Raw genomic sequence first — 24,619 nt, 5'->3', positions numbered from 1 at the left:
CATCACTTAATTAGTTTAAAAAAGGGCTTCCTTAGGATAAAGGCTTGTGGATAGACTCAATCAGCCATCTCACCTGGTTGGCCAGCTTTGAAACATTTGGTTCTTCACCAAGTGTCCTGACGTACGGAGTGAGTTTTTAAATTCTTCAAAGAGAATTAGCTTAGAGGCCTCCACAGATAGTGCCTGCATACAACTGTATAAAAGGTACATTACTTGATCTTTTCAAACTACTTATGAAGCTGCAGGCTGTTTTTAACAGTTATGAAGTTTATTCTATGAGCTTCACTGAACCAATTCATAAGCACCAAGGATAAACTTTCAGACCATTTGAGAATCCGTGGAAGTCTTCTCAGAAATTGTGGCAGAAGCCTTACGGATTTTGTCTGTTAAACTGCTTTGAATTAGTAGCGTTCAGCTTTATGTGGGCGACCTCATTGTTTTCCAAGTTTTTCCAATTAAATTCAAAATTACTCTCCATCTCCCTCTGCTCAAATACTGGGATTGCTAAAGCAAATTTAAATAGCTGTGCATGTGGTTTAAATCGGGGGCAGATCTCTTCCTATCAGTACCTTCACTGGGTGCAGTGGATGCTCCCCACTTTGTTCAAACTTTTAAAATTAAGATTCTTCTACTTCTCTTTTTCCCTTCTTTCATTCACTTGCCTCTCTACCCCTTTTATGCTTGAAATTCTAATTCTCACCTTTACTATTTGATCAGAATGTTTGCGAGGACTACCTTTGTCTGTTTCTGGTTCTAAATGCAGCTGTTCTCAAAATTCAAATGTGAAGATTATTTGTTTTCAGTTTCGAGAGGACAATGTCTGTATACTGTTCCAATTTATTTCACTCTGTTCTAAAAATCTATTAGCCTTGACAGGGAACATTTGTTTGCACTGTAGTATACAAGATACCTCTAGTGGCATTATATAATCAGGATTGACTCAATCCCCACTTCTGATTACATTCATTCATTTGTGGGTTCAATCAAGTGCCCAAATATTTGTTCCTGTTCAGGAAGAGTTCAAGGCTGACAACCCTGGTGAGAAAGAAAAATAACTGTCTCTCTGCTCATTTCAATGGGCAACCTCATGTTTTAACGGTGATCCATAGTTCTAGAATCTCCCATAAAAGGGAGCATCCTCTCCGCATCTACACTGCCAGGGCCCCTTATGATCTTATTTTTTCATCTGGTTGCTTCTTACTCTGCTAAAAACTTTTAATGGATACAAGCCTATCCTGTCCAACTGTCCACATCAGGTATTAGTCCGGTAAACTTCTGAACTCCTTGAAATGAATGTCATCCTTCTTTAAATAAGATGACCAATAGTGCCCCATATAGAAGCAATTGGTAGCAGTTCAGAGAAGGTTTACCAGACATGGATAGTTTGGACAGGCTAGACTCGTACCCCATTAACAGCTATCATTCCCAGATTACCACCTTGCGCTCTTGCCTGAATTTTCCTAGGCATTTTGATAGCTGACTGAAAGGTTCAATTATGGGTGAGAAAGGAAAAGTGACAAATAAAATTTAAACCAGAGTTGTTGGGATTTCTTAAAAGCTAAATTATACACTTGTATAAAAGAAAGAGTAAAACGTGCTTGGATGTTCTTATGGATACTACTTTATGCAGAATTTAAGAATTGTCTTTTTAAGGGGCTATCAAAAGTAAAACATTGATATAAATCAACACTCCAAAACATGTGCTGAATCTGCCCCAATTCAATTTTTTTTAAACTTTTGACAGCCCCTTAAAAAAAAAGACAATTCTTAAATTCTACATAAAGTAGTATCCTTAAGAACATCCAAGCACATTTTACTCTTTCTTTTATACAAGTATATGATTTGGTTTTAAGAAATCCCAATAACTCAGGTTTAAATTTTATTTTTCACTTTTCCTCCCCACCCATAATTGAACTTTTCAGTGAACTTGTATAACTAATGGACCATAGTGAACTTCTCTTACTCACACCTCCACATTGGTGTTAATCCAAAGATGAAATACATGACAAAAACACATTTTCTGGAGCAAAAGTTAGTTAAAAAATTTCTAAGATCATCTTTACATTCTATTCACTTATAAGAATATAAAGGCCATTCTTGACAGTCAAAAACATAAAACTTACTTTATCTTTGTATGTGTCGATGGTTCTCAGTTTATCCCTATTCCTTTTTCTATCCCTGTACAAAAGTCAAAAGATATTTACAGATGAGGAAAGTCATTTATCAGTTTTGATTCATCTCTTCAAAAAGATGTCAATATATGCAAGTATAACAGTGAATGGCTTGACTAACGATTTAAGTATTTGATTTCTCTATTCTATTAGGAAATTTATTCCACAATCTACATTTGATCACTTTTTGCATGACAAAATATTATAGAGAAACCTTGATTATCCAACCGACACAGGCAGGGAGTATTTTGTTCGGACAATTGAATGTTCGGATAATCGAATGCCAGATAACAAGTTTAACCAAGCATTGGGACCTTGCAATCTTGCCGGATAACTGAATGCCAGATAATTGAGGTTCCTCTGTATTAAGAAAAATACATTTCTTTGGAATTAACTACTTACCGAATCTCTGCATACTCAGGTGTCTGAACCCAGTAATCTCAGCTACCACTCCCTCGTTCACAACTTGACTAATTAATACTTGTTCTTTGCTACCCTCTAGTTAGCTATTTAATCCATTCTTAGAGCTTATATTAAATTCCATACTACTGAATTTAATTAACTATGTGTTTAACATGTTAAATGCCCTTTGTAAAGTTATAGAGTACATCAAATTACAATCCAAATTACCTTCTCAAATATTTGAGGGGCTCATCTGAAAAGAAACTTTAAAATATTTAATTATCACAAATCACAAATGTAGTTAGGTGGTCTTAATAGTATTCCATATACAGTTGTCCTATGAAGTGAATAGCAAGCCGGTGGGTAATTGTTTTGCCTTGTGGGTTGAAACTGCCTTGATAGCCGTCCTCTGCAAGACCTTCTTCTGTCATCATGTCATTTTGAGGGAATGATTCTACTGTCTAAGGGATTGGAGCCACTGTCCAATGAGGAGTGCCCTCCACCTTATATTCTAGAAATGGAAAACAGCGACTCCTATGGGCACACACCTAACTCCCTGCATCTGTGAAGGACAGGGACCTGCAAGAATAATTCCAGGCATCTCAGTCCCCACTCACCTTTGCCAATATTATACTAAGTTCACTGACAAGGCAATAACATGGAGGCCCACACCAATCACTGGAGCTATTTTTCACTCACCAGTCACTAAGAAGCAGCAGCAGGGCGAAGAAATGGCAAGTCATTGCTTGGACTAATTTCTCCACGATCTGCACAGGGAACGCACAGCCTCCAGCAGCTCCAAAGAAAGTGTTACATCACCTCCATTTAAGTGTATTGTTGTTGTATTGCAGCCAAATCCAAAGCATATTATCTTGAACATCAGCATGGACCTAGTCTCCCTCAATGCTTTGACTGTCTGTGGCCTCAACTGTCAAAGCCTCTTCCAGCTATTTGTACACATCTAAACCACAACCTCGAATTAATCAAGAGCACGTACCCCAAGATAAGAATATCTGCATTGGTAAAAAGTGCAGGAAATTACATAACATTGGATCTGAGGATCCTTCCTTCTCAGAAGTGCCTTAGTTTTTCCAGCCACAAAGCAATCCTGACCTGCACGAGAACATCAACAAGCAAGCTTCAAGAGTATTTCATTTCCTAATCCAAGCCATGCTTCCTGTGGTTGAGGGCCATCAGTCCATGATGACAGCACAAGGATGCCACTAGCACATATGGTCAAGGAACTTGAGGGGCCAAAGACAGACAGCAGCTTCTAACTGAGACACAGACAAACCTCAGATAATAAGATACTGCTATATGACCCCTTTGCCACAGAATGGATGGTTACTCCCTTTGTACCAAGCATTCCCTCTCTTGTCATCGCATACAAGATGAAAACAGATATGGTGTATTGGTGTTGACAGATTAAAAAAAAAGGCCTCCTACTTGCTTCCAGCACTATACCCAGCTTTGAGGGAGGAGTGACTCAGTGGTTATGACCTGTTCTGCAGTCGCAGTTCAGATTTCTGTCAGGACCTCTCCTCCACCTGTGTTTTAGGAACAGGACCTATGGTCTTTCCTTAGCAGCTAAAGAATTTAAAGGTAAGTACTGTTGAAATATCGGGCCAGCCCAAGTATCAGCCCACTGACTATCTGTCAGTGTTGACCATCCAAGTATTTCCTTGGCTAGTTCGAGTGAAGGAGGAGGAACGAGTCTTGTATTCAGGGTGTAATGAACACAGGACTGTGACATGAGGACTGTAGATGCTGAAAGGTCAGAGTCGAAAAGGGTGGTGCTGGAAAACCACAGCACTACAGCTCAAGCAGCATCCAAGGAGCAGAAGAGTCAACATTTCAAGCATATACCCTTCATCAGGAATGTAGAGGGAAAAGGGAGAATGAGAGATAAATATGGGTGAGGGGAGGCTGGGGGTAAAGATAGGTGGGAAGACAATAAGTAATGGAGGTGGGGTTAGCTGTGATAGGTCAGTGGGGAGGGAGGAGCAGATAGGTAGGAAGGAAGATGGACAGGGTGGATTGGTGGAGGGGACATGGACCTAATAAGGTAGTCGCGGAGGTAATGTTCTCTGCGGAATGCAGATGAGGGTGGGGAGGGAAATATATCTTTGGTGGTGGGGTCTGACTGTAGGTGGCGGAAATGGCTAAGGATAATGCGCTGCATCCAGAGATTAGTGGAGTGGAAGATGAGGACTGGGACACAAAGTCAACACAGACTTCAAACCCACCATCTCCCACAGCTACTTTCACTACACCTCCTACCAATCACCACCACCCCAACACCCCCTCCTGTAAAAACACAATCCCTTACTCCAAACTCCTCCACCTCTGCCGTATCTGCTCTCTGATTAAGCAATGTCCTCCTTTTATAGGGTCTGCAATTTTCCCTCCCATGTGATCAAAAATGTCTTGCAGCGCATCTCCTCCACTTCCCGCACCTCCACCCTCAAATCCCACTCCTCCAACCACAAGGATAGAAACCCTCCCCCAGTCCTCACCTTCCATGCCACTAATCTCCAGATACAATGCATTATCCTCCACCATTTCTGCCACCTACAGTCAGATCCCACTTTCAGAGATATATTTCCCTCCCCTCCAATATCTGTATTCCACAGAGACCATTCCCTCTGCAACTCCCTTGTTAGGTCCACGCACCCATCCACCAACCCAGCCTCCACACCTGGCACCTTGCCTTGCCACCACGAGGTGTAAAACCTACACCCACACCTCCCCCCCTCACCTCAATCCAAGGCCTCAAGGGATTTTTTCACACGTGGCAGAGATTTTCCTGCACATTCACCCAACTCATCTACTGCATCCATTGTTCTCAATGTGGTCTCCTCTACATTGACGAGACAGGACGCCAACTTGTTCTCAATGTGGTCTCCTCTACATTGACGAGACAGGACGCCAACTTGCAGAGTCTTTCAGGGAAACATCTCTGGGACACACGTACCAAACAACCCCATCGCCCTGTGGCCAACCACTTCAACTGCCCCTCCCAATCCCCCCTAAGAACGTCCTCCACAGCCAAATCAAAGCCACCTGCCAACTGGAGGAAGAAGGCCTCATCTTCCACCTTGGGACCCTTCAACCACAAGGCATCAACATCAACTTCACTAGTTTCCAAATCTCCCCTCAACCCTCCTCATCCCAGATCCAACCGTCCAACTCAGAATTGCCCTCTTGACCTGTCCATCTTCCTTCACATCTACCCGCTCCACCCTCCCCAACGACCTATCACAATCACCCCCCAACCGCATCCACCCATCACCTTACCACCCACCTTGTCCCCAGCCCCACACCCCTATTTACTGCTCATCTCCCTTCCCATTCCTGATGGAGGGCTTATGCCCAAAACGTCGACTCTCCTCCTCCATCGACTCAGATAGGTTTTTTCCAACAATGGCAATGGATTCATTGTCATTAGACTCTTAATTCCAGACTGTTTTGAATTAAAATTCCAGCATCTGCCACATGTGGGATATAGGTAAATTAATGTTTCTTCTGCAGTTCTGCAATTCTGCAATTATAATTTCTGATACAAAGCAAATGAACTCACATCAGTATGTGGTTGTTTCGGCTGGGAGCTGAGTCAACAAGAATGGAAACTATGTGGAGGAAATATATAATTGTATGCCAGCATGAAACGTGATTGCAAAACAATGGCAGAAATACAGGCACTAGATAAAATGCTGTGAAGAGAGGCCTGTATAAACAGTAGGTTTCCCACTTGTACAGAGACACAGGAACAAACCCCAATTAAAAAAGCTTAGTGATAAGATGCTGTGAGGGGCAGCGCAGATGGAGGGAGTAGATAATGATAAGTAAAGAATGGGATGAGGTCAAACGGCCTTGAGGTCAGAGTAAGCATTTTGTCACAGACAAGACCGGATAAACAGGAATAATGGGGCCAGTCTTAGGGAACTGGAGGATGTAGATAGGGGAAGAGCAATGTAAAACAAAAGAAGCCAAATTATATAAATATCGAGCGTTTGTCGAATTCGGTGTGTGTTTCGTCCCTGCCTTGTGACATCACACCCCAAGTATTTTACACAGCAAGTGTAAAATAAATGACACTACTGATTCAGATTTTTGTCTCGGACTGAAATTATTAAAGTGTGTGAGCTTTGTTTCTCACACACAGCAGGATTTGACCCAGGTTCCCAGAACATTAACTGGGTCTCTGGATTAACAGTCCAACAATAATACCATCTTCCCTCAAATTAAGGCTTCTAATCCCTTTATAAACTTCCTCTTACATAGACGAACAAAAAAAGCAGGGAGGCAGTTCAATGGTTTCTGCTCACTGTTTGTAGAGATAATTCTTATGCTACTCAGAACATTGTTTTTCAGTTGTCTTCCTTTGGCTGCTTCCACTGGTTCGCAAGACACAAGGCAGCTGGTTACCTTATAAAAGGTCTCTGTCTTATCAGTTAAAAGTCACAGCTAACTATAACTGAAGGAAAGGTGAACTGGTTTTCTTCAGTTAAAAATGGCTTTTACTGCAGAAAACAGATACACATCTCCTGGGCTGGTGGAGATCAAATAATTTCTCTTGGTATCTTATTCCCAGTCCCAAACTGTTCAATTATCTGAGAATTAGGATGTTGGCAGGCAAAAGGCTTTTGTCACTGACTTGTATCTGCACATAACCCCTTAGTTACAGTTTACCTACAACCGAAATTTCAATTACTTTTTTTTCGAAAAACTGTTTACAAAATACTCACCATGAGTGTCAGGTTACTTGTTTTCAAATCATGCAGCAAGTTTTTAAAACAGTTCTCATTTCGGTCCACAATTTTAAAAAAACAGAAAAAGATCTTTTTTTAGATATTAATATTGAAAACAAACTATCATATGGCATACATGACGACAAATTTGGCAGCATCGAAATCTTATTGGACAACAGTGGCATAGGGAAGGAAATCTAGTCTATCCAGTCTAACCTACAGGTGACTACCAAACCACAGCAACAGTGCTGATTCCAGCGAGCTTTTTTGGTTGCAAGGAATGCAGATTACCTAATCTTCGAAGGATTGGCGAAGACTGCGGTCTTTATCAGTAATGCCAAAAATAAATAAATTTTAGAATAAGATACTGCCATATCAGTTTCCTACATAAGTACTGATCCGTAAATCAACCAGCTTGGCAACACTGAACACCAGTGCATTCAACAGGACAAAACACAATAAAAACATAACTAATGGTAACATCTTTTCCACTTTCAGCTGACAAAGAGTTTCATCTCCACTTAAAAGATATCTAAAACCACAGGAATAATCCAGAGAGGTAGATTCTTTTACAATGAGATCTGCTGAAAAGTTTAACAACTACCTAAATGCCACAGTTTAAATGAATTAAAATGACACAATTTTAAGTTATTGCAACCAAAATCGTTGATGGTGCACTTCAAAAGGGGAATTATTCACCAGTACTTGCGAGGTCTCTGGATTTTCAAAACTTTTTTTTTGGTGCGTGTTAAAAACATATACATTTCTTACCTGCATTTGTTTCCTTCCTCGGAATCAGCAGTGTGAACTCGGAAGGGCGGAAGCTCGAACAAACAAAGCAGTTGCAAAGCCTTGTGCTGCCCTTTCCCTGTTTCTCCACAAGAGAAATACGAAGTATACGAAGCCAACTAAAACAAAAGTGATAGAGCAACTTGAAAGCGTGTTCTTGTCGGCTGCCCTAAAACCCGGTATAGGTGTCCAAAAGCAGGCTGTATGCTTATTTGGGAACCGGCTGTTGAGTCCCCTGCCCCGCTCGAGCAACAGCGGTTGCTTCCCCCACTCCCGAGCACCAGCGCGAGGACACAAGCAAACAGACGTCACTTGTCACGCAGAGCTCTTTTCAAACGATTCTTGATTATTTTCTGTTAAATCGCCCGGCGAGTGCTCACCCAAACGCCGTCCGCCTAAACTCCCTTCGGCGCGGGAGAGTACATTGAACCAAGAAAAAAGGTTCCGCTGCTCCTCAACCAGCCTTAGAGAAAAGTCTTCAGTTAAAAGAAGGGTTTGAGGGGATGTTGCAGTTGCATCGTTTTTCTTTACGATCTCATTTCATCCTCTTCAAACATTTCGAGTTTTAGCTTTTGGTAAGTTCACAGTTAACTCCTTTTATTTTAATCACCCATATGGAAATAGATTAAATTAGTACTAATATAGTTATTTTCATATTGAAAATATTACGTAGCTCAATCATGAGAAAATATTTTGGTTGAAATAGTTACAAAATGCTACAAATAAAATTAGATATCAGAACTTATAATAAATGTTCAGCATTAACGTCTGTCATTAATAGAAGTTACAAATTTTATCATGAAAATGTGCCATTCAGCCCACTGTCCTAAAAATGCGCTATTAACATTTAACTTGTTTATACAATTAAACTTATATACTTATTTTTATTTTAGTTATATGGAACTGGGAGAGAGTGGTTCCTGTCACATCATTTATAAAAGCCAACAAACTTGTACATAGATCTGATGACAGCAAATCAGATAAATCGCCCAATATGACATGCAGTTAAGGATCAATCCCAGTGCAAAATGGTGCATTTATTGTATAAAATAACACATCAAGGTTCAGCCGCGGGCCAGTGGGGTTGGTTGGTGCAGGTGCCACGAAGATGTTCTCTAAAGCGCTCTGCATCAATCAACCCCACCGCCCCGTGGCTGAACATTTCAATTCCCCTTCCCACTCTGCTGAGGACATGCAGGTCCTAAGCCTCCTCCATCACCACTCCATCACCACCCGATGCCTGGAGGAAGAACGCCTTATCTTCTGCCTCAGAACCCTTCATTCCCAGGGCATCAATGTGGACTTCACCAGTTTCCTCATTTCCCCTCACCCCACCTTTCCCCAGTTCCAACCTTACAACTCAGGACTGCTCTCATGACCTGTCAATCTTCCTTCTGACCTCTCACCTTTATCCCCACCACCATCCACCTATTGGACTCTCAACCCTAGCCCCACCTCCATGCCCCCTCCCATTTATCTCTCCATCCCTGAGGATCCCAGCCTCATTCCTGATGATGGGCTCTGGTTCGAAATGTCGATTTTTCCTGCTCCTCGGATGCTGCCTCACCTGCTGTGCTTTTCTAGCAACACACTCTCAACTCTGATGTCCAGCATCTGCAGACCTCACTGTCTCCTAATGCGCCTAACACTATGGGCAATTTAGCATAGCTATTTCACCTAACCTTTACATCTTTGGACTGTGGGACGAAACCAGAGCACCCGAAGGAAACTCACACAGACATAGGGAGAATGTGCAAACTCCACACGGACAGTCGCCCGAGGCAGGAATTGAACCTGGGTTCCTGGTACTGAGGCAGCAGTGCTAACCACTGAGCCACCGTGCTGCCCTCACATCTTTCCAGATCTTTCTCTGGTTTCCTGATACTCTCTGCCTGATATCCCTACTCCAAAAACTCACTTATTTTCTATGTGAACCAGTTGAATCCAAGTTTACAGCTTACTTTTCTACACTGGACTTGACCCTCGCATTCTGGTAGTAGTTTGCTACAAGTATCTAGATTAGATGGTGCTGGAAAAGCACAGCAGGTCAGGCAGCATCTGAGGAGCAGGAAAATCAACGTTTCGGGCAAAAGCCCTTCATCATTCCTTCATCACTCTAATCTAGACTCTGGTTTCCAGCATCTGCAGTCATCACTTTTGCATATTTGCTACAAGGTCAAGGTTTTGAAATAATTTCCATGAATTATGCTTCCTCAGTCTGTCCTCATTCCTCAGTTGCCTAATCCTTATTATTGGTTCAGTTGTGCTTTAATACATCTTTTTAAAGGCCGACTGTAATGCATTGACTGTAATGCATATTGAACAACTGATTTTTGCACTGTTATATTGTAAAGTAATTTGATAAATACTTGAACCGAAATGATTTGGAGGGATATGGGCCAAATATGGTCAAGTGGAACTAGTTTAGTTCAGGAACATAGTCAGCATGGACCAACTGAACCGAACGGTCTGTTTCCATGCTGTATGAATCTGTGACTCTATCACTGTACTTGTGAACTTACTGATGGTCCCTGATTCTTAGGCATCTTTCAGGAAATGCGTTCCCATTGTGTGTCAGGAATAGTCCTGTAAAACTTATACTGTTTAAGAAATGTTTACAACTTGCTAGGTTTATGTCCATTGTTATGACGGTGTGAGTACGTATTGTACCTTTAAGAGAGTTGAAAAGCTAGCAAGGACTGTTTGAAAGCTCAGAGTGTCCTGAACAAGGTACAAATGTAACACTTGGTCGAAACACAACTCCAGCTATTTGTTGCTATGGAACAAAAACAAATTCAAATTCAGCCATTCAGTTTAAATTATGACCCAAGGTACCAAAATCCAATCGAATTTGAAATATAATGTTTTTGATGACATCAAAACCAATGAGATGATCTGATGTTTTGGGGTATAAAACTGGATATTTTGAACGGTTAGTGGGAGAATTACAAAGGACTGTCAAGCACCAACAAGTACAGACTGCCAGCTGAATAGCTGTCTGAAGGGTACCTGTTCACATGAAAGACCTGTGAAGCAGAATACTGAAGAAAAGGTGACAGAGGAAAATCTGCAGAGGAAGATACAAAGAGAAGATTCGACAGCTAGCTGGTTTTAAAAGTTGAATCTTCTTAATCAGGTTTCTTTTATCAGACAAGCATTGTAGAATGGGAGGTAAAAGATATGTTTAAGAGAATGGAGCTGTAAATAGTTGTTTAGTGTTCTCTTTTGGACTTTAAGAATAAAATTGCTAATGTTTACTTTAAATAGTGACCTTTGGGATATTTAACAGATTACAGTGTGAGGTGAGGTTCTATGTGTGTCATGTTTAAATTAGCAGAGGGATTTACCCCATGTTGTAACACCATTGAATCAGGCCCATTGATAGATCTCAGAGCATCTCAGAGAAGCTTATTCTTGAGGGAAAACCTAGTCTGGAGTTAGGAATTTTTTAATACTGGATGTACTGTGATTAACCCCCTGGCTTGAAATCAGACAAGTCCCTTGACTGAGCATGATCCTCCTTGACCTGATTAGGCATTAGTCCCTTTTGACTTCAGAAATGCCATTGAAGCACATGCACTGCGTTTGCCACGTAAGCTGCTGGCAAATGCTGTAGGTACGTCAGTAATGTGGGTGGTACGGTGGCACAGTGGTTAGCACTGCTGCCTCACAGCGCCAGAGAACCGGGTTCAATTCCCGCCTCAGGCGACTGACTGTGTGGAGTTTGCACGTTCTCCCCGTGTCTGCGTGGGTTTCCTCCGGGTGCTCCGGTTTCCTCCCACAGTCCAAAGATGTGCAGGTCAGGTGAATTGGCCATGCTAAATAGCCCGTAGTGTTAGGTAGGGGGTAAATGTAGGGGTATGGGTGGGTTGCGCTTCGGCAGGTCGGTGTGGGCTTGTTGGGCCGAAGGGCCTGTTTCCACACTGTAATGTAATCTAATCTAAAAAAAAATGTGCCTAATATGTAGTATAATGCCATGTCCACTCATTGGACTGTTCTATATTCCTAGGTGTGACAAGTCTGTCTATGTCTCTCTGTGCTACAAAGTTAAGAAAGCCACAGAAGTTAGTGGGTGTAACTAAGCACAGAAGAGCCTGTGTGCTAAAAAGCAATTCAAGCCATTGAGGCTGGCAGTGTCCATTTAAGGGCAAAGTGAATGAGAGCTAAGGAATTAAGGACTATAAGATGCATCCTGTGTAGATGCATTAGATTTGTGTTTATTCCTATGTGCAAAGGGACCTGACAGAAATACTAGTTATAGGTTAAAAAAAAAATGAAGTCCTGGGAGGACTGAAATGGAGTGTGATTTTGGCCAAGAGCAAGCATGATGATATGTTGAGACTTATGGTTTGCTCTTGCCAACTTGTATTGATGAAAGCAGGAGGAAGGTGTGATGGATATTGAAAGGACCTTGTGGTGAAAACAGAGTTGGATGAAAATCTGAAGAGGCAAACACTGAGCTGCTATCATCAAGTAATCATTCTGATTTTCCTGTTGGCATTAGCATCACCTAGTTTCTCAAGGAAAGAAAGGAGAATGAGAAACTGCATTGAAATAAGGTGAGTTGAGCAATTAATGATTCAGGTTTAGACAATAGGTGCAGGAGTAGGCCATTCTGCCCTTCGAGCCAGCACCACCATTCATTATGATCATGGCTGATCATCCTCGATCAGTATCCATCATCTTCAATCAATATAGATTTAGACTTTATTGTCACATGTACTCCAAGTGCAAAAGTAAAGGAGTACAGTGAAAAATTTTCAAGTTGCCACGCATGGCGCCATCTTAGGTATAAGTACCGAGGTAGAAACACATAAGAACAAGGTAGAAAGAAATAAGGAACAAAGTTAAAAGTTAAACATTACAGTCACTCTTACTATAGTGTAAAACAAAGAAATAAATAAATAGAAGTTAAATATTACAGTCCTTCTGAGAATTAAGTTGAAAAATGAAGAAATAAACTTAAAAGTTCAGCCAGTTCAGTCTTTCTTAAGTGCTTCATCATGCTATGACTGCATTTCCTACAAGGGCTGGATCTCCTTCGCTTTAGCACATTTTCCCCACACTGGTTCAATTTCCCCTGCTCGTGTCATTGCTACAGATGGCAAGGCAATCTCCTTGGCGTCATTCCTGCATCTCAATTTGCCAAAGTACTGATCCATGCTTTCAGCCGGACTGCCAAAGCCCCCGATCCAGTCACCATCTGTGCCAGCCCTCAGCCTCACCTTCAGTCTGCATGCCAGGCATTGTGAACTCGCCGAGTTTCCTGGACCAGGCCCCCAGCCACTGCCTCGCTCTGGACATCTTGCCAACTGCCAAATTCAAAGAGCTCAGTGCCATCGCTGCCTCTCCAGAAAGTTAGTAAAAACAAAACTATAAGAAATATACTAAAAGTTAAAAAAAAGTGCAAATGATGGAAATAAGTTAGTCACTGTTCATTAGCAAATTTCAGAATTTGCTCTTTAAGTCATAAGGAGAAAATCTAAATTTTTTTCTCAACATTCCTCAATTCGAAATTCTGATTTTCTAATTTTCACCCTATTTTCCCAATTTTCCTGCCATTACCTCCAGCACTCAAGGGAACAAAAATTCTACCCTTTGTTTCTCTTTCCACAAATGCTGCACCATTTCCTTGAGTATTTCCACCATTGCCTATTGAATAGTGCTGGCATAAGCAATCATTTATTTCAACAACTAAGCATCAGAATGGCCTTTGTTGCTATTATTTATATTGGAATTTGCTGAGTCCTTGCTCTTTGGGTTAAATTTGAGAAAATCTCTAGCATACTTGTGTTTAAGTTGTTGCTCTTGGCTAAATAGTTGTTTCACATAACAACCCAACAGTGTTCCACTCCACCAAAACTAAGTTGCCGTCACCTTAACAATCTCTTTTGGAAAGTGTTTAATATGGGAGTTATAAATCTGAACATTTGATCCTGGATCAGGAGCACAAAAATCAGAATTTTCTCGGCTCCACAAACCTAACCCAACTAAGAAAGCGATCCAGAAGGTCAAAGTTTTAATCAGAGTGGTGGAGGGCCTCCCTAAAGTTTCTTTTGACACTTTTGATAGTTGATTTTGACAGTTTCAATGAACTTGAAGTTTTACACTTTATACATTTTTTTTAACCATTCCAAAGACCACTTTATCTCCTCCAAAGGACACCTTACTTCATGCAAAGGGTACCTAACTTTTTCTGAGGTCACCTGATGTCCCACAAAGATATCCTGGGACCATATCCAAAAGGTGTCTTATCTGTCAAATGAGTATTCTGGCTATCTGAATAAATGCACAAAATTTAGTCCTGATGGTCTGCTCTGCAAGCGACACATTTTTGCATTACCAAAATTATGTAGGTATGGAGACGGTTGATGATTTAAATGGCCAGCTTCCTCCATAAACCAAGCAAAAGGTACGCGACCATCAAAAACAAATTAAGGGCCCACATGTTGAAGCAAAACTGAACTCTACAAAATTAAATTAAAATGTGAATTGGCCAGGGCATGAGGAAAATTTCCGTGCACTTTTTCATATGCCACCCTTACATTATTTTCTATCCATGAGAGACCAGACAGACCTCTTGTTAATGTCCCATTCAAAGGACAGTGATCGAGCAATTGGATAATGTCTAAAAATGAGTACTTGGGGAGAATGAACCTAATTTGTACTATTTATGACTCCTAGGTAGCAAATAACATTTATGCTGCTTCTCATTATCAGTACTCAAGAATTCAACCTGTGTTACCCACTGACTACAATTTTTTGGGAGAGAGATTCTGAATGTTGGGCATTTCTGACAAACTGAAAGGCAGCTGCACATATTCAAGAGCCAGCAAAGAAAACTCTCACACAAGCCTGGCATTCGGCTTACTGTGATTTCTTATCAATATCCTCCCCTTTGCTATCATTGATACGTATGCCCTCAGCTGTGTAGGCCCTTAAACCTATGGCCCCTAGAATTTGATATTTCCACTCTGGGAAAAAGACTCTGACTATCTATCCTATCCATACCTCTCATTATTTTACATACTTACATGAAGTCATCCCTCAGCCACCAATTCTGTTGTGAAAACAATCCATATTTGTCCATCCTCTCCTTGTAGCTAATGCCCTGCAGTCCAGGTAATTCATAAACCTGTTTTGTACCCTGACCAATGCCTCCATATTCTTCCTATAGTGCAGCAACCAGGACTACAGACAGTTCTCCAACGCAGCCTAACTAAAGTTTTATACAGCTGCACATGACTTGCCACATTTTACACTCAATGCCCCAAACAATGAAGGCAAGCTGCTATATGCCTTCTTTAACATCTTATCCACTTGTGTTGCCACATTCAGGGAGCTATGGACTTGGATCCCAAGATCCCTCCGTTCATCAATGATCCTAAGGGTGTTGCCATGTACTGTATACTTTCCTCTTGCATTTGACCTCTCAAAATGCATCACCTCAAACCTGTCTGAATTGAATTCCAGCCATCATTTCTCCACCCAACTTTTCAATTGATCTATATCCTGCTGTATCCTTTGACAACCTTCTTCATTATTCACAATTGGCCTAATTTTTATCTTTGCAACATACTAATCAGACCACCTGCATTATCAGCTACATCATTTGCAAACACATAAGTCCCAGCAAATGCTTTCAAATGGGAAAAGATCAGTTAAGGATATCTGGTTGGCTGAATCAAGAAAGCCTGGTGAAATCAGGTCTGGTGAAGGTAGCTGAGAGTGCAATGGTGGGAGAAGGTGATATATCAGAGAGGAGGGTGGAGAGGATAGATGGGAAAGACTAGGGACAGATCAAGAAGGCAGAGCCAAGTTGTTGGCTTGGGACTGGGATGAGGTGGGGGGAGGGGAAATGAGGAAACTGGTGAAAACCAGTGGAGGACATCATCATCCATGTGGAAAGGGAAATTGCAGTCTTTGAAGAAGGAGGCCATCTGGGATTTTCTATGGTGGAATTGGTCATCCTGGGAACAGACGTGGCGGAGGCGGAGGAATTGGGAATATAGGATGGCATTTTTATAAGAGACAGGATGGGAGAAGGTGTAGTCCAGGTAGCTGTGGGAGTTGGTGAGTTTGTAGTAGATGTCTGTGGTTAAATGGTCGCCAAGATGGAGAGGTCCAGGAAGGGGCAGGAAGGTGTCCGAGATGGTCCAGGTGAATTTGAAGTCGGGGTGAAAGGTATTAGTGATGAACCGTTCAATCTACTCGTGGGAGAACGAGGTAGCGCTGATACAGTCATCGATGTAGTGGAGGAAAAGGTGGGGGATGGTGCCAGTGTAGCTGCAGAAAATGGACGGTTCCACATCCCTGACAAAGAGACAGGCATAGCCCAGGGTCATGTAGGTGCCCATGGCTACCCCTTTAGTTTGGAGGAAGTGGGAGGATTGGAAGGAGAAATTCTTAAAGGTGAGGACTGACTCGGCAAAATGGCGGTGATTCTGTAGAACTGCTGTGGACAGTTCTGCCTAACAGCCAAGGCATACAGGTGTTTTTTGCTATCCCTGGCTAACTTATGTGGTGGAATTATTAGTTTTAACCTTACAAACACATATTTGTTAATATTTGGGAGTGGGAAGGATGCCAAAGGGAAAAGGAGCAAACAGCAGCAGGGAGGACATTCCCCTGCAGCACCTACAACACCAGAGACTGCAGCAGCAGCAGCCTCTCCTGAACTCCCCCGGAGACCTGAGAGACTCACAGGAATTGGCTGTGGTGATGGAGAGACTTACCTTGAAAGTTGCGGCTGCGATTGAGGAAATCCGTGGGGAGATTCGTGCCCAGGTCTACCCTATTACATCCATGCTGCAGAAGCATGAGCAGGAGATCCAGGGCCTCGGGGAGAGGCTGGAGGAGGTGGAGGGTCAAACTAAGGCCTCGGAAGCTGCAATGGAGTCCTCATCTAGTAGAGTCTAGGTGCTGGAGCGAGAGACGCGGGCCTTGCGAGACCATATCGACGACCTCGAAAATCGAGGTCGGAGGTTAAATCTCCGAATTGTTGGGCTCCCTGAAGGTGAGGAAGGTGAGCAGCCAGTCAGCTTCTTTGTGGGTTACAGTGCACAGGTCAGGCCCAGTGCAGCACCCCCGCTCTGTCCTAGTGCACTTCCATTCATATAAAGGCAAGCAAAAAGTCGTAGAAGCTTCCTGATCCCTGGGAAAAGATCCACAGGCACTGCTGTACAAGGGGTCAAAAATCATGTTTTTCCAAGATTTTCTGCAGCTGTAATTCAAAAGAGGAAGTCCTTCGATGAAGTTAAAAAGAGGCTGAGGAACCTGGTCATCTAGTACTCCAGGAGATACCCCGCAGTGCTCCATTTCAGCCACGAGGACTCGGTTTATAAAGTTGACTCAGCGGATAAGGCTAAAAACTTTGAGGACACTTTAAAATAGATAGACTGGCCTGAAAAATACGGTTAATGTTTGTTCTCGTTTCTGTTTATCCCCATGTTTTCCCTTCCTTTCTTAAAAATTCCTTTCTTTCTCCCTAATAATTTCCTTTTTGGAAAGGGGAGAAAGACCTTGGAATAAGTTGCTCCTTTTTTTTTAATAACTGGTTTTTCGGATGGGAAATTTTGTGGATGTTCTTTGTTGTCTCTCCCTTTTTTTTGTTTCTTCTGTTTCTCTTTTAGTTACAAGTAGGGGTGACATGAAGCCAGGGATGGGTGGAGTGCTCATCCTGACTTGGTCCTTTCTCTGTTGACTTATGGATCATCTTTTTTTTCTGGCCTAAGGCTGGGGCACAGTCGGGGTTTGAAGGAGCTGTGAAGGAGGGGATGGGTAGGGTGAGTGCCCCCTACAGGCAGGGGGAAGAGTCTTCCATTCAAGGTTTTATAGTTTTTTTTTTGTAGTTTTTTGGGAGTAATAGTTGTTTAAAGTTATGGTAGTGTAGTTTTTGTATATCTTTGAGGAGAAGAATGGCTTATGCCTGAAACGTCGATTCTCCTGTTCCCTGGATGCTGCCTGACCTGCTGCGCTTTTCCAGCAACACATTTTCAGCTCTCGTTTTTGTATATATATAGTTCTTCGAATTTATGAGTCTTTATTTACTTATGCTCGGCGCTTTGTAAACAGGTTTCTCCCTCCCAGAGTCTCTGAAAGAGGATATAGTTAAGTGTCTTATTAAGTGGTGCACCTGGAACATTAAGGGAAGTCATTCGCCTGTTAAAAGGAAAAAAGTGCTATCTCGCCTTAAGAGGGAAAGAGTTGATATCTCTTTGTTGTAGGAAACCTATCTTGATGATGGAGAACAGCTGAAATTACAACGGAGGGGGTTATGACCGGGTATTCTTTTCATCCTTTACTACTAAATGTAGGGGAGTGGCGGTACTTATCCAGAAAAATCTTCCATTCACATTATTAGAACAGGTGAAAGATGAGCAGGGACGGTTTGTAATACTTAAAGCCCTGATACATAGGGAGGAATCTGGCATTTTAAACGTCTACTGTCCTCAAATGTTTGATTAGTGCTTTCTCTAAGTTGAGTGCTTTTGGAACATGGCACATTATTATGGGGGATGATTTTAATTGTCTTTTGTATCCGACAGTCGACAGGATGCCTTGTGGGCACCCAACAATTTCTTCGCATGCCAAGCAGGTGGATGACTTATGCGAGGAGTTGGGGCTGGTGGATATTTGGAGATGTCTTCAACTTACCAGCAGGGACTTCACCTTTTTTTTCAAACCTACATAAATGTCACACGAGAATTGACCTCTTTCTGGCTCCCTCGGCCCTTCTGGATTCAATTATGGGTTGTAAAATTGGGAATATATCTGTCTCTGATCATGCAGCAGTATATTTGGAAGTTAAGGCCAAGAGTGAGGGGCTAGGTTTGTGGCACTGGCATTTGGACCCTTTTCTCCTTAAGGATTCCAAATTTGTGGAATACTTTTTGAAGGAGTTTCAGGAATTTTTGACTATCAACTCAGGCACGGCTAGTAGTCCATCTATGCTATGGGAGACTACAAAGGCCTTTGCTAGGGGATTAGCTATTTCCTATTCGGCTAGCCGGAATCGACAGAAGGTGGAACAGCAGCGTCTACTTGAGATGCGGTTGAAAGCCGCCGAGGCAACATTTTGTGCGGCATTCGGTGACGAAGCTACAGCGGATCACGGCCTTCCAGGCTGCCTTGAATTCAATACTGACACAAAACGCAAAGAAAGTACTTGCTTTTGCGAGACAAAGGCTGTTTGAATATGGAAATAGGCTAGGGAAGTATTTAGCGTACTTGACTAGGAAAAAGCGAGCTCCCCAATCCATTGCTGAAATCAGAGACAGCACTGGGGTCCTTACATATGATGCTAAAAAGACTAGTGAGGCTTTTCAGAGCTTTTACTCTGAATTGTATCGGTCTGAAGGTTGTGAGGAGAAGAGGGCTAAAATGGAGACCTTTTTTAAGAATCTGGACCTCTCAGGGTAACCTTGGAACAGGCCTCTCTACTTAATGCCCCCAGTTCAGGAAATGCAGGAGACAGCTAAACAACTTCAGAGTGGGAAAGTGCCTGGCCCTGATGGTCTTCCAGGTGAGTTTTATAAGGAGTTTATAGGGATTCTGTCAGGGCCAATGTTGTAAATGTACAATCACTCCTATATGCATAAACGCCTACCACCATCTTTGAGAGAAGCTAATATTTCCCTAATTCTTAAGAAGGGGAAGGTTCCTGAGGATAATGCCTCATGCAGGCCCATCTCTTTATTAAATTCAGATTTCAAGATCCTGGCGCTGAGATTGGAAGGGGTGTTGCCCCATATTATTAAAGAGGACCAGACAGGCTTTCTAAGGGGCCATAGGTCCTCTAAAAATATTAGAAGGTTGCTGAATATGGTCTAAGCTTGTCAGCAACGATCGCTTCAGAGGTTGGTGATTTCCTTAGATGCAGAGAAAGCATTTGACCAGGTGGAATGGCCGTATCTTTTTTATGTCTTAGAACAGTTTGGGTTGGGTGGAGTCTTTGCTAGGTGGGTGGAGGTTTTCTATCGCCACCCTCTGGCCGAGGTCATCACCAACGTTCCACAAAGACCCTTTCAGTTAGTGCCCTCTATGGCCTACTTGGTGGCATGGCCTGGCAGGATATTAACCGGTTATGTGGGGTCTGGGAGCAAGAGCTGGGAGTGGAGATCTCTTCTGAAACATGGGAGAACATATGGGAGAATACTCAAAAGATCTCAATTTGTAATAGGGCATGTGCTACGCAGTTAAAAGTTCTGCACAGGGTTCATCTGGCGAAGTTTACATAAGGAGCATCTCCAGTGTGCCCCAAATGTAAAATAAGTGTAGATACTCTTACCCATTGTTTCTGGACATGCTACAGGCTCCGTGTTTATTGGAGTGCTGTGGCGGGAGAGATAGGGAGGGTATTGAGGACTGAAGTCAAAGTAGACCCGATATCTCTCCTCTTAGGTCTACCAAATTTACCATCTTTACACAGGCATGGGAAGAAACTATTTAATATTCTTGCATACTGTGCATGGAAGAATATTCTGATGAATTGGGTGTCTAAGAACCCGCAGGGCTTGCTGGGTTTCAGAAATTAATTATGGAGCACATTCCCTTGGACTTTTTTTTACAAACATGATGCAACACACAACAGACAATTTTTATAAGACATGGCAGCTCTACTTGAGTTATTTGGATATAGATGTGTCAGTTATCTTTACTATAGCGTTTGTTTAAACAGGATGGTTAGATTTGTCAAGCCCTGGGCCCTGGAGGGGGTCTCCTGAGTTAATACGGGTATATATACAATGCTCCGATTCCTTTGTTTCGGAGCATTGCGCCGAGCATAACTGTTCTGTATTTTGTGTTTTGTTTTGTTTTTTTGTTTTTGCTTTTCTTTTTCTTTTTTTTGGTGTTGCTTTGCACAGTGTTAGTGTTTACTTTGTATTATAGGATAGGTTAGTATTTAGTAGATAGTAGTTGTATTGTAATTTGTGTTTTTTTTCTTTTTATTATCCTGATATTTGTTATTGATTTTTTTTCAATAATTTTATATGTTTGTAAAGTTAAAAAAATTTGCTAATAAATATATTTACAAAAAAAAGGTGAGGACCAGTTCAGCCATGGTGTCAGTGGAAGGCTACTGGTTGGGACAGCATGAGAGGAAGAAGTGAAGGGGTTGGAGGCCTCTGTCGTGGCAGATAGATGTATACAGGACTGGATATCTGTGGTGAAGAGAAGACGTATGGGGCCAGGGAAATGAAAGTTTTAGATGAGGTAAAGGGAGTAAGTGGTATCCCGAATGTAGGTAGGGAGTTCCTGGACTAAGGGGGAACAGGACAGTGTCAAAGTATGCAGAGATGTGGTCAGTGGGACAGGAGCAGGCTGAGACAATGGGTCAACCGGAAAGTCAGGTTTGTGAATCTACAGTAGGAGGTATAATCAGACAGTGTGGGGTTCTATGAGGCTGGATGCTGTGCATGGAAAATTCCCAGAGGTGATGGGGTTGTGGATGGTCTGGCAGATGATGGTTTGGTGATGGGAGGCAAGGTCATGGTCGAGGAGGCAGAAAGAGGAGATGTCTGCAAGTTGGCACCTGGCTTCAGCGGTGTAGAGGTCAGTGCGCCAAACTACCACTGTGCCCCCCCCCCCATACCCCCTTGTCTACTGTTTTGATGTTGTGGTTGGGGTTGGAGCAGAGGGAATGGCGGGGTGCGCATTGCGAGGGCGGGAGGTTGGAGTGGGTGAGGGGAGTGGACAGGTTGAGGCAGTCTATGTCTGTGAGTTGGCATCTGAACTTTGTCTGGGGATTAGTCTTGAAGAAGGGTTACACCTGAAATGTTGACTTCTTCACCTCATGTTGTTGCCTGGCTTGCTGTGATCTTCCAACCTCCTGCTTGTCTACCCAGGACGAGTCATAGCAATGTCTAAACATTGCTTTCCCCATTAGATTTTACTAAACAAAATTAAAAGGAGTGCAGAATTGCTTTAGTGCATTATAATAACCCAAATCTAACATTAATTTGTTAATATATACTTGTCTAAATCATCAAGACCTACATATGTGTAATGTTAACCTTGATATGTTAATGTTGAATATTAATTATCACATCATTTGAGTTCCATACAATGCCAAAATTCAGTTTTCATCATGTTCTGGAGGTGGAAGGCCAGAGATAATTGGATTTGGGATGAGATCACGTTTAATAGAGTAAGAACATACGCTTATCAATACTTAATTCGGGATGTGATAACAACAGTTGTCACCAAATGCTTTGTTGGTTGTTTTGAGTGGCAGCAACTAAATTAAGTCACTAGAAGAATGAAGTTCTTAATTCTCATTCTGTTTATACCTATTATGTCTGATATAAAAAGCAAATAAGGTCAAGGGGTGAGGAGAACTGATAAGCTAAGGGGGAAGTACAACAAGAACATTATCATCTATGCTATTGAGCCCTTAAGCCATGAGTTAAAAATCAAAATTTTGAATCTCTGGATTTAATTATCCCTTGCCTTTGTTTTTACCAAGCCCAGTAATCACTTGGTTCTATGCAAGTCAAGCTTGGGAGGAGTTGACTGTTTATATTTGGATTCTGACTACTACCATCAGTACTGGTTTCTGTTCTGCTTTTGTGTTGTGAGACCAGACACATGTGCAGTAGTATCTAAAAAGAGGTGACAGTCCAGCGGTATTGTCACTAGACTATTAGTTCAGAAACCCATGTAATATTCCAGGGATCCAGTTCAAATCCTGCCACAGTAGAATTTGAATTTAGTAAAAATCTGGTATTAAGATTCTAATGATGACCATGAAACAATTGAAGATAAACTGCTGGGGTTGTCCATTATGTTTGAAAATTGATATTTCAGGTAGTTCTTCTATAATGCAATGATTGCGTTCCTATGTAACTCATTTTAAAAGTTTGCACTTTAGAAGCAGTGTCCCCAATTCGGCAATGGCATTAACAAAATACGTATTATCGCAGAATGACCTGTATGCTGAAACCTACCGCTCTGGCATGGGTACTTTATGTGCTAAGACAACTGCATAGAATTTACAGAGTTTATTTTCTGGTAAGGGTTCAGTTTATCGTGAATAGTTAGCTCATCTAAAACTCAATTTTCCACCGTCAGGCCATAATCATATACAGATTTAATAACATTAACTTCCATTTAGCATAAATGTCCCAAGGTACTTGCCAAATAAACACATAGATTAATATCCTGAACCATGAAGACAAAAATTAGAAGGCACAATTGAAAGCTTGGTTAAAAGTTTGTTTTTCAGAAGACAAGTAAACCTGAAAAGAGGGATCTCAAAGCAGAGAAAGTTAGAAAATGGATTTTGTTGAAAAAAAACTGCTTCCACTTCCTGTTTTGAGTCAGGCTGCGATGATATTTCTATACAATCCTTATGAGTAGTGGGGAAAGATAGCAGGACAAAAACAGGTAACTAATTTATCATGATATTGAGTAGATAATGTATAGTTGACAATTTTAGACACTGAATTTGGATATGTTCTGGATTTGTTCTCAAAATTGTGGCAAATATACCTGAGTGGAGTGGGAGCAGATCTGAGGAAATTATTGGCCAATATTCTGTTCAGTTTTGTGTGTGAAAGTCCACCCAGGTTTATGAGGGGATGATGCTGATAATGTAAAGCCCTAAATCTTGACTGATTTATGAGCACCCAAGAAGAAACTGAATGATCACAACAATTCATCTCAAATTATTTTATTTGGAGAATTTTAATACAACTTTTACCAGTATTGAGAACAATAAGATGTTAATAGGCACATGTAAACTATCTATTTTTATGGCTCCAGGTAAAAACTGCAGAATAAAGTATAACCGTACCAGAGTGAGAATCTAACAACAGTTGGGGTATGTTTCCAATTAGTTAAACAGCAAAATATTAATACTAATCGGTGAATTTATGAAAAAATATATTGTCTGGAGTGGAGTACCATTTTGTGCACATTAATAGGTAGAAAACATAGCAAGACGTTTCCTTTCATGCAAAATAGCCTTTTAACACTTCATTGGCATATTCAATAGCTATGTGTGTTAGTCCCATTGATCATTTGTAAAGAAGATTATTGCGTGCAAGATTCTCACTGAACAATGTTTCAGTAAAACAACATCACTTTCTTTTAATTATGAATCCTGTAAATGAAACCAAAGCAATTGATGCCTTTCGAAAGCCATTTTATCCTTCACTGTAGGAGCAAATTACTGCAAATGCTGGAACTTGTACTGAAAACAGAAAATGTTGGAAATCACAATGGGTCAGATAGCATCCGTGGAGAGAGAGCAAGCTAATGTTTCGAGTCTAGAGACTCTTCATCAGAGCTGACATGAATTGTGGCATTCATCTTGTCAATAAATATCAGTTTTCTCGTTATGAAACCTTTTCTTGTTCCTTTTTAACATGTTAAAAAATGTACATTCCAGATGGGTTTTTTTGTGATTTTGAGGATTCAAACATTTAAATATCAGAAGTCAGCTGAAGGATAAATCCTTTTTTCACATTACCCACAATATCTGCTTTAACACCACTCAAAGGG

At 41.6% G+C, this 24,619-nt stretch overlaps 1 protein-coding gene and 1 long non-coding RNA gene across 4 annotated transcripts in view; one reads left to right on the top strand and one right to left on the bottom strand.

The window, feature by feature from the left end:
* Positions 1 to 8,358, bottom strand: part of LOC122559577 (protein FAM118A-like) — a 54,744-nt gene extending 46,386 nt beyond the window's left edge. Inside the window, exons 1-3 of one of the 3 annotated variants that reach the window (XM_087997345.1) lie at positions 8,096 to 8,354; positions 7,322 to 7,375; positions 2,124 to 2,178 (exon numbers count right to left, since the gene is read on the bottom strand). The gene's annotated coding sequence lies outside the window, so the exon portion shown is untranslated. Of the gene's footprint in view, positions 1 to 2,123; positions 2,179 to 7,321; positions 7,376 to 8,095 lie in introns of all 3 variants that reach the window. The other 2 variants (XM_087997346.1, XM_043709284.2) reach the window with 2 other exon arrangements.
* A 197-nt stretch (positions 8,359 to 8,555) lies between these two features.
* Positions 8,556 to 24,619, top strand: part of LOC122559579 (uncharacterized) — a 72,094-nt gene continuing 56,030 nt past the window's right edge. Inside the window, exon 1 of the long non-coding RNA XR_006314472.2 lies at positions 8,556 to 8,688. This is a non-coding gene — a long non-coding RNA (uncharacterized LOC122559579). The remainder of the gene's footprint in view (positions 8,689 to 24,619) is intronic.

The sequence above is a fragment of the Chiloscyllium plagiosum genome, unplaced genomic scaffold (genome assembly GCF_037043375.1).
Source record: "Chiloscyllium plagiosum isolate Xiang-an unplaced genomic scaffold, Cpla_swu_hap1 HiC_scaffold_19, whole genome shotgun sequence".
Lineage (NCBI taxonomy): Eukaryota > Metazoa > Chordata > Chondrichthyes > Orectolobiformes > Hemiscylliidae > Chiloscyllium > Chiloscyllium plagiosum.
This window is presented reverse-complemented; position numbering and strand designations above follow the sequence as displayed.